Source organism: Cricetulus griseus (assembly GCF_003668045.3).
Source record: "Cricetulus griseus strain 17A/GY chromosome 1 unlocalized genomic scaffold, alternate assembly CriGri-PICRH-1.0 chr1_0, whole genome shotgun sequence".
Lineage (NCBI taxonomy): Eukaryota > Metazoa > Chordata > Mammalia > Rodentia > Cricetidae > Cricetulus > Cricetulus griseus.
Window position 1 is genome coordinate 170,676,037 of NW_023276806.1, and position 9,103 is coordinate 170,685,139.

General features: G+C 38.3%; 1 pseudogene; it reads left to right on the plus strand.

Annotated features, from left to right (window-relative positions):
• The first annotated feature begins 5,130 nt into the window (after positions 1 to 5,130).
• LOC113830722 lies at positions 5,131 to 6,606 on the plus strand (annotated as a pseudogene).
• Positions 6,607 to 9,103: the final 2,497 nt, after the last annotated feature.

Here is a 9,103-nt window from a genome sequence, read left to right on the forward strand (position 1 = left end):
GTGGGAGTGCCAAATTGTACAGCCACTTTGGAAATCTCTATGGCGACTCCTCAAGAAAATGGGAATGAGTCTACCACAAGATCCAGCAATTCCACTCCTAGGCATATACCCAAAAGAAGCACATTCATACAACAAGGACATCTGTTCAATCATGTTCATAGCAGCACTATTTGTAATAGCCAGAAACTGGAAGCAGCCTAGATGCCCCTCAACTGAAGAATGGATAGAGAAAATGTGGTACGTTTACACAATGGAGTACTACTCAGCAGAAAAAAAAAAAACCAATGGAATCTCGAAATTTACAAGAAAATGGATGGAACTGGAAGAAACCATTCTGAGCGAGGTAACCCAATCACAAAAAGACAAACATGGTATGTACTCACTCATATGTGGACCTACTTTATGATACATTTTTTTACATTTTTTTAATGATGTTGCTCAGAATGGTTTCCTTCCAGATGGTGATTGAGAAGCTAATTAAAAAAAAATGGTGCCAGGTACCATTTTTTGTCTTGTTTTCTGGGATTTTGTTTTTTGCTTTTTTTTTTTTAATGGAGTGTGCTGGATGTCTCTACAATTTTGTTCAAATGACTGCAGAACCTGGAAAAGCTGTTGCTGCTATTGATGCATAACATACTGCCATTATTGGTATATATATATATATATATATATATATATATATATATATATTGAATTTTTGGAAACTTTAGCTGTGCTATCAACTTTGGAAAAAAGTATCCCAGTTTACCGTGTTGAGTTGGCATTGTACAAAAATTAACAGCCATGTTGGTCTAGAAATGTTGAACTTAATTTTTTCCATTTGTACAGGGGTAATGCACTGTATTAAATATGTAAGGACTTAAAAAAAAAGAAGGGATTTTGAGAGCCCATCCCTGTGAAAGGATTCTCTCTTGGACAAAGGCCTGTGGAAGGGCTTAGGCCTGGCCCAGGATTAGTGGTAGACTTTGGGGAGCCCCTTTTGAGGGCCTTACCTTGCCTGGGGAGTGGAGGGAGGATGGCTAGGGGCAGGTGGGATGTTGGGCAGGAGGGAAGGGAGAGGGAGAAGGAATCGTCATATGAAGCAAGCTTGTTCCTAATTTGAACTAATAAAAAAATTTAAAAAAACACATTCAACATCAAAAAAAAACAATATGTCTCCACCAGAGCCTAGAGACCCTACACCAACAAGACCTGAACACCACAAGGAAGACGATGCAGAAGAGAATGACCTTAAAAACATCTTCATGAAAATGATAGAGGGCCTCAAATAGAATATGAGAAAATCCCTTAAGGCAATGGAAGAGAAAAATCAAAAAAATACTAGAAATCAACAAATCTGTTAAGGACAGTCAAGAAAATACAATCAAACAGCTGATGGAAACAATTCAGATAGTTCAAGACCTGAAAACTGAAATAGAGACAATAAAGAAAACACAAACTGAGGGATGCTGGAAATAGAAAAGTTGAGTAAACAAACAGGAACTACAGATGCAAGCATAACCAAAAGAATACAAGAGATGGAAGAGAGAATCTCAGGAGTTGAAGATACACTGGGAGAAATAGACTCATCGATCAAAGAAACTTTCAAGTCCAACAAATCCCTAACACAAAAATATCCAGGAAATATGGGACAACGTGAAAAGACCAAACCTAAAAATAATAGGTATAGAAGAAAGTGAAGAAACCCAACTCAAAGGTACAGAAAACATATTCAACAAAATCATAGAAGAAAACTTTCCCAACCCAAAGAAAGACATGCCAATTGAAGTACAAGAAGCCTACAGAACATCAAATAGAGTGGACCACAAAAAAGATCTCCTCGTCACATAAAAATCAAAACCCTAAATATACAGAATAAAGAAAAATATTAAGAGCAGCAAAGAAAGAGGCCAAGTAACATGTAAAGGCAGACCTTTTAGAATTACTCCTGGCTTTTCCATAGAAATTCTGAAAACAGAGGGTCCTGGATAGATATTCTACCTACACCAAGAGACCATAGATGCCAACACAGACTACTATACCCAGCAAAACTTTCAATCAATATAGATGGAGACAACAAGATATTCCACAAAAAAACTAGATATAAACAATTGGTGGATATGTATCCACCAATCCAGCCTTCAGAAATATCTGGAAGGAAACTCCAACCCAAGAAAGTTAACTACGATCAGAAAAACATAGGCAATATTTAATCCCACTTTACCAAACACCAAGAAAAGCAGGGTAAATCCATACACAATACCACCACCAACGACAACAAATTCAAAACAAACATGAATTAACAGTCAAAGAAAATTGGGGTGAAATCCATACAGAATTCCACCACCACCACCAAATCCAAAACAAACAAGAATGAACAATCAATGGTCCTTAATATCCCTTAATGTTAATGGTCTTAACTCGCCTATAAAAAGACACAGATTAGCAGAATGGATAAGAAGACAGAATCCATCCCTTTGTTGCATACAAGAAAAACACCTCAACTTCAAAGACAGATAGTACTTCAGAATATAGGGGTAGGTAAAGATTTTCCAATCAAAGGGTCCCAAGAAACAAGTGGGGGTAGTAATCCTAATATCTAATAAAAAACAAGCAAAAGAGATGAAGGTGTTCACTTCCTACTCATCACAGGAAAAAAATCCATCAAGATGAAGTCTCTATTCTGAACATCGATGCCCCAAATACAAAGGCATCCACGTTTGTAAAAGAAACACTACTAAAACTCAAATCATACATAAAACCTCACACACTTATAGTGGGAGACTTCAACACCCCACTCTCACCTCTTGACAGGAACACCAGATAGAAATTTAACAATAAAAGGAACTAATAGAAATTATAACTCAATTGGTGTTAACAAACTTCTACAGAACATTCCATCCAAATACAAAAGAATATACTTTCTACTCAGCACCCCATGGAACCTTCTTAAAAATCGACCACATACTGGGCAACATAGCAAACCTCAACAGGTACAAAAAAATTAAATAATCCCCTGTATCTTATCACCACCATGCTTTAAAGTTAGAATTCAACAACAACACAAATTGCATAAAACCTACAAACTCATGGAAACCGAATAATGCCCAATTGCACCATCCCTGGGTCAAGAAAGAAATAAAAAAAAGAAATTAAACATTTCCTAGAATTCAATGAGAATGTGACCACAACATACCCAAAGTCATGGGACACTTTGAAAGCAGTGCTAAAAGGAAAGTTCATTGCACTAAGTGCCCACATGAAGAAACTGGAGAATAGTCACACTAGAGAATTAACAGCACAACTGAAAGCTCTAGAACACAAAGAAGCCAATGGACCCTAGGTGAGTAATCGCCAGGAAATAATCAAATTGAGAGCTGAAGTCAATACAGTGGAAACCAGGAAAACAATACAAAGAATCAATATAACTAAACCTTGGTTCTTCAAGAAAATCAACAAGATAGACACACTCTTATCCAAACTTATCAAACAGCAGAGAGTGAACATGCAAATTAATAAAATCAGAAATGAAAACAGGGACATAACAGCAGACACAGAGGAAATCCAGAGAATCATCAGGTCATACTTTGAAAACGTATATTTGTCAAAATTCAAAAATCCAAAGGAAATGGACAATTTTCTGGATAGATTTCATTTACCAAAATTAAATCAAGAACAGATAAATGATTTAAATAGATCTATAAACCCTAATGAAATAGAAGCATTTATCAAAAGTCTCCCATTCAAAAAGAGCCCAGGAGGAGATGGCTTCAGTGCAGAATTCTACAAGAAATTCAAGGAACATCTAAAACCAATTCTCCTCAAAGTATTCCGTACAATAGAAGCAGAAGGATCATTGCCAAACTCTTTTTACAAGGCTTCAATAACCTTGGTACCCAAGCCACACAAAGACACAACTAAGAAAGAGAAATACAGACCAATATCCCTCTTAAATGTTGATGCAAAATTTCTCAATAAAATATAGGCAAATCGATTCCAAAGACACATCAGAGAAATCATCTACCACGATCAAATAGGCTTCGTCCCAGGGATTCAAGGATGGTTCAACGTATGAAAATCCATCAATGTAATCCACCTTATAAAGAGAATGAGAAAGAAAAACCACATGATCATCTCATTAGATATTGATAAAGCCTTTGACAAAATCCAACACCCCTTCATGATAAAGGTCTTGGAGGTCAGTGATAACAGGAATATACCTAAACATAATAAAAGCAATTTACAGCAAGCCAACAGCCAACATCAAAATAAATGGAGATAAATTGGATGAAATTTCTCTAAAATCAGGAACAAGACAAGGTTGTTCACATTCTCCATATCTCTTCAATATTGTACGTGAAGTCCTTGGTAGAGCAAACAAAAGGAGATCATGGGGATACAAATTGGAAAGGAAGAAGTCACATTTTTAGGATTTGCAGATGCTATGATAGTTTTCATAAGTGACTGGAAGAATTCTACTAGGGAACTCCTACAGCTGATAAACACCTTCAGCAAAGTGGCAGGATACAAAATTAACTCAAAAAATTCAGTAGCCCTACTACATACAGATTATACTTTCATGGAGAAAGAAATCAGAGAAACATCACCCTTTACACTAGCCACAAAGCCCATAAAATATATCTTCGGGTAACGCTAAACAAACAGGGGAAAGACTGTATGACAAGAAAGAAATTAAAGAAGACACCAGCAAATGGAAAGGTCTCCCATGCTCTTGGATATGTAGGATCAACATAGTAAAGATGACAATCTTACCAAAAGTAATTCAATGCAATCCCCATCAAAAACCCGGCAAAATTCTTCACAGACCTTTAAAGGCCAATATTCAACTTTATAGGGAAAAACAAAAGACCCATGATAGTCAAAACAATCCTGTACAATAAAAGAACTTCCAGATGCATCACCATCCCTGACTTCAGGCTCTATAATAGCTGTCCTGAAAACAGCTTGGTATTGGCACAAAAATAGACAGGTAGACTGATGGAATTGAATTGAAAACCTTGAAATTAACCCACACACCTAGAAAACCTGATATTTGACAAGGAAGCTTTATCTATACAATGCAAAATAGAAAGCATGGAGGGGGCCACAAGATGGCAGCAGACACTGGGAGCTGGTGCCTTTACGCGCTGCTGAGATTTCTTTATTCACTATTCTTTCCTGGACTGATTATATGTGGAATTCTGTGTGTATGTTTGGTCATTGTCCTTTGGATAGTCAGGAGACATCTACAGAGAAAGAAAAAGGTCAGTCTTAACCAGCAAAAATGGAAAAGAACAAATGGTGGTTGCATTTTTCCATCCTTACTGCAATGCTGGCGGTGGAGGAGAAAGAGTTCTCTGGTGCTCTTTGAGAGCCCTGCAGAAAAAGTATCCTGAAGCCATTTATGTTGTATATACTGGTGACACTAATGTCAGTGGACAACAGATACTAGAAGGTGCTGTCAGAAGATTTAACATCAAGTTAGCTCACCCGGTGCAGTTTGTTTTCTTAAGGAAACGCTACCTTGTGGAGGATTCTCGGTATCCCCACTTCACATTGCTAGGCCAAAGCCTCGGATCTGTTCTCCTTGGCTGGGAAGCTCTGACACAGCGTGTTCCTGATGTTTACTTCAATGGGATATGCGTTCACACTGCCTCTGTTAGGGGTTCACTCTGCCTCTGTTTAAATACATAGGGGGCTGCCATAGTTGGGAGCTATGTCCACTACCCCACTATCAGCACTGACATGCTCTCTGTGGTGAAGAATCAAAACACTGGATTTAATAATGCAGCTTTCATTAGCAGAAATGCTCTTCTCAGCAAAGCAAAGCTCCTCAACTACTGCTTTTTTGCTTTTGTTTATGGTCTTGTTGGTTCTTGCAGTGATGCAGCCATGGTGAATTCTTCTTGGACACTAAACCATATTCTCTCGCTGTGGAAAGTTGGCTATTGCACTAACATTGTTTATCCATCTTGTGATGTGCAGACATTTCTGGATATCCCGTTACATGAGAAAAAGGTGACCCCAGGATATTTGCTGGTTTCCATTGGTCAATTCAGGCCTGAAAAGAATCACGCTTTGCAGATCAAAACCTTTGCTAAGATGTTAAATGAGAAGCCAGCTGAGTCATAACCTTCACTTAAACTTGTCCTTATTGGAGGGTGTCAAAACAAAGATGATTAGCTTCGAGTAAGCCAGCTGAGAAAACTATCTGAGAATTTGGGAGTCCAGGAAAATGTGGAATTCAAAATAAACATTTCATTTGATGAATTGAAGAATTACCTATCTGAAGCAACAATTGGGCTGCATACCATGTGGAATGAGCATTTAGGGGTTGGAATTGATGAGTGTATGGCAGCTGGCACAATTATCCTTGCTCACAATTCAGGAGGTCCAAAGCTTGACATTGTCATTCCTCATGAAGGACAAATAACTGGATTTCTGGCTGAGGGTGAAGAAGGCTATGCTGAAACCATGGCTCATATTCTCTCTCTGCCTGCAGAAAAGAGGCTTCAAATCAGAAGGACTGCTCGAGCATCTGTGAGCATGTTTTCTGACCAGGAGTTTGAAGTGTCATTCCTGTCTTCTGTGGAGAAGTTAGGTAATGCCAAATTTGTAACATTCTAGATAATTTCTACAAAATGGAGCTGGGGGTGTGGAGCAGAGGTAGAGCCTGTGATTGTTGTGTGCAAGGTCCTGTGTTCCATATCCAGCATCAACAAGAGGAAATGCTTCATTTGGAAACACCTTCACATGTAAATATTTTCTAAATGCATTCTCTATTGTAATAAAGGCAACCTGAGAAAAAAGAAAAAAAGTAACCATCTGAAGATGGTGCTGGCATAACTGGATGCTGGCATGTAGAAGACTGCAGATAGATCCATATCTATCACCATGCACAAAACTTCAAATGGATCAAAGACCTCAACATAAATCCAGTCACACTGAACCTCTTAGAAGAGAAAGTGAGAGGTACCCTTGAACGAATTGGTAGAGGAGACCACTTCCTGAACATAATATCAGTAGTAAGACAACAATAAATGGGACCTCCTGAAACTGAGAATCTTCTGTAAGGCAAAGGACACAGTCAAGAAGATAAAACAGCAGCCCACAGAATGGGAAAAGATATTCACCAATCTCACATCTGACTAAGGGCTGATTTCCAACATATACAAAGAAATCAAGAAACACCAAAACGCCAAATAATCCAAATTAAAAGTGTGGTACAGACTTAAATACACAATTCTCAATAGAGGAATCTAAAATGGCTGAAAGACACTTAAGAAAGTGTTCAATATCCTTAGCCTTCATGGAAACAAAAATCAAAACAACCCTGAGATACCATCTTACTCCTGTCAGAATGGCTAAAATCAAAAACACCAACGACAATTTGTGCTGGAGAGGAGGTGGAGAAGGGAGATTACTTCTTCATTGCCAGTGGGAGTGTGAACTTGTACAGCCACTCATTTGTCAATTCCAGGACATGGTAAGCATGTGCCAGTTAGTGGAGTCAGCTAAAGGAGATGTTTTCTTTTCTTTTTTTTAAAACAATATTTAATTTTTCATTGGTTTTTAACTTTTCTTTCCTAAAAGTAGGTTTCCAACAGAATACTGAAACAGGAAATAGATGTTACGATTACATCTTAAAATATTATATCTCAGTATAAGACAGTTTTTAGACAAAAATATATGACAGGTGACTCATAAACAGAACACTTAGCACCCAAGTTAAAAAGAACAGAGTATAAGTGATAACACCTAATTAAAAATCATCAAATTATATAATAGAGCTTCTTCAACCACTTAAAGAATAAACAAAAAATGCTTGCAATAGGACAAATATCAAAATCAACATGAAAATGTGGTTTTCATAAGAAAATTTAAAAATCACATGAATTTATAACCATTAGATAGATGTTCATCTAAGCCTTTTGATCCTGGTATTATTTGGGTAATTCTGAAGATATTCTTTTTTAACTTTAAAATATTCTTTGTAAAACTTTTACTTCACTTTGAATGGTAAGTCTTCATTTAGTAAGTCTACTGCTTCAAAAAGTTTTTGTTCATGAAATCGTGTGTAAGAAAAGAGTAAATTAAAAGACCTCCTTGGTGGCTGAATGTTGGTGGCACACGCCTTTAATCCCAGCATTCGGGAGGCAGAGGCAAGAGGATCTCTGATAGTTCGAGGCCAGCCTGGTAGCCAGAGAGAGTTTCATGATAGGCTCCAAAACTACACAGCGAAACCCTGTCTTGAAAAACAAAACAAAACAAAAAAAGACCTCCCTGATTGCTTTTCTATCTCTAATAAAGGTTTTTAGGTTTAAAATTTCTCTTACAGTGATTTAGTGATTTGATCATACACTCTTGTCTCTTAGTAATTCAAAGAAACACTTAACCAGCTAAGATAAAACTTAAAAATGTATTAATATATTAACTCAGGGAGATAAAAGTAACCCCCATTTTCACTGGTAAAAGATAAGAAAAGAGGAGTTTTACAAGTTTTCTCTCCAAAACAGAAGCAGATACAAAGGTTGTTTGTTTCTGCTAGAGTACAGATCATGGACTGTGGCCCCTGTCCACTGAGGGCACTTGGTCACCTCCATTGCTCTCTTTGCACACTTGGTAGGTGCGCAGATGTTCTATCAAGCCAGGATTCGGACGTATGGATGGCCTTTCATCTTTCACCAACGACAAAGCATTGGTGAATTCAATCTCTTCAGAACTCATCAGGAAGCCAATGACAATCGCAGCAGCCCAGGAAAGCCCTGCATTACAGTGAGCGAGAACCACGCCATCCTTCAGTTTTGCTTGCTCAATAAACTCAAAACATTCTTGTGCTTTCTCAGGAGCTCCAGATCGTGAGCAGCATCCTGCGACCCTTCCTTGCCTCCTCTCTCCATCAAACGATGGTGATGAGATGGAGACAGCTGCTGAACCATGGACTCTCCCAACCTGCACGGATCCTCTTGTGGCTTCTCTAGGCCTAGCCTAAAGGGGCTACAGTCGCTTCCAGGGCCTGCTCCTCTTCTCGCTCCTCTCCCTCTCCTCTCCTCCTCTCCTCCCTTCCTCTCTCCCCTACCCTCTCTCCCCTCCCTCTCTCCCCTCTCTCCCGCTCCTCCCCCCT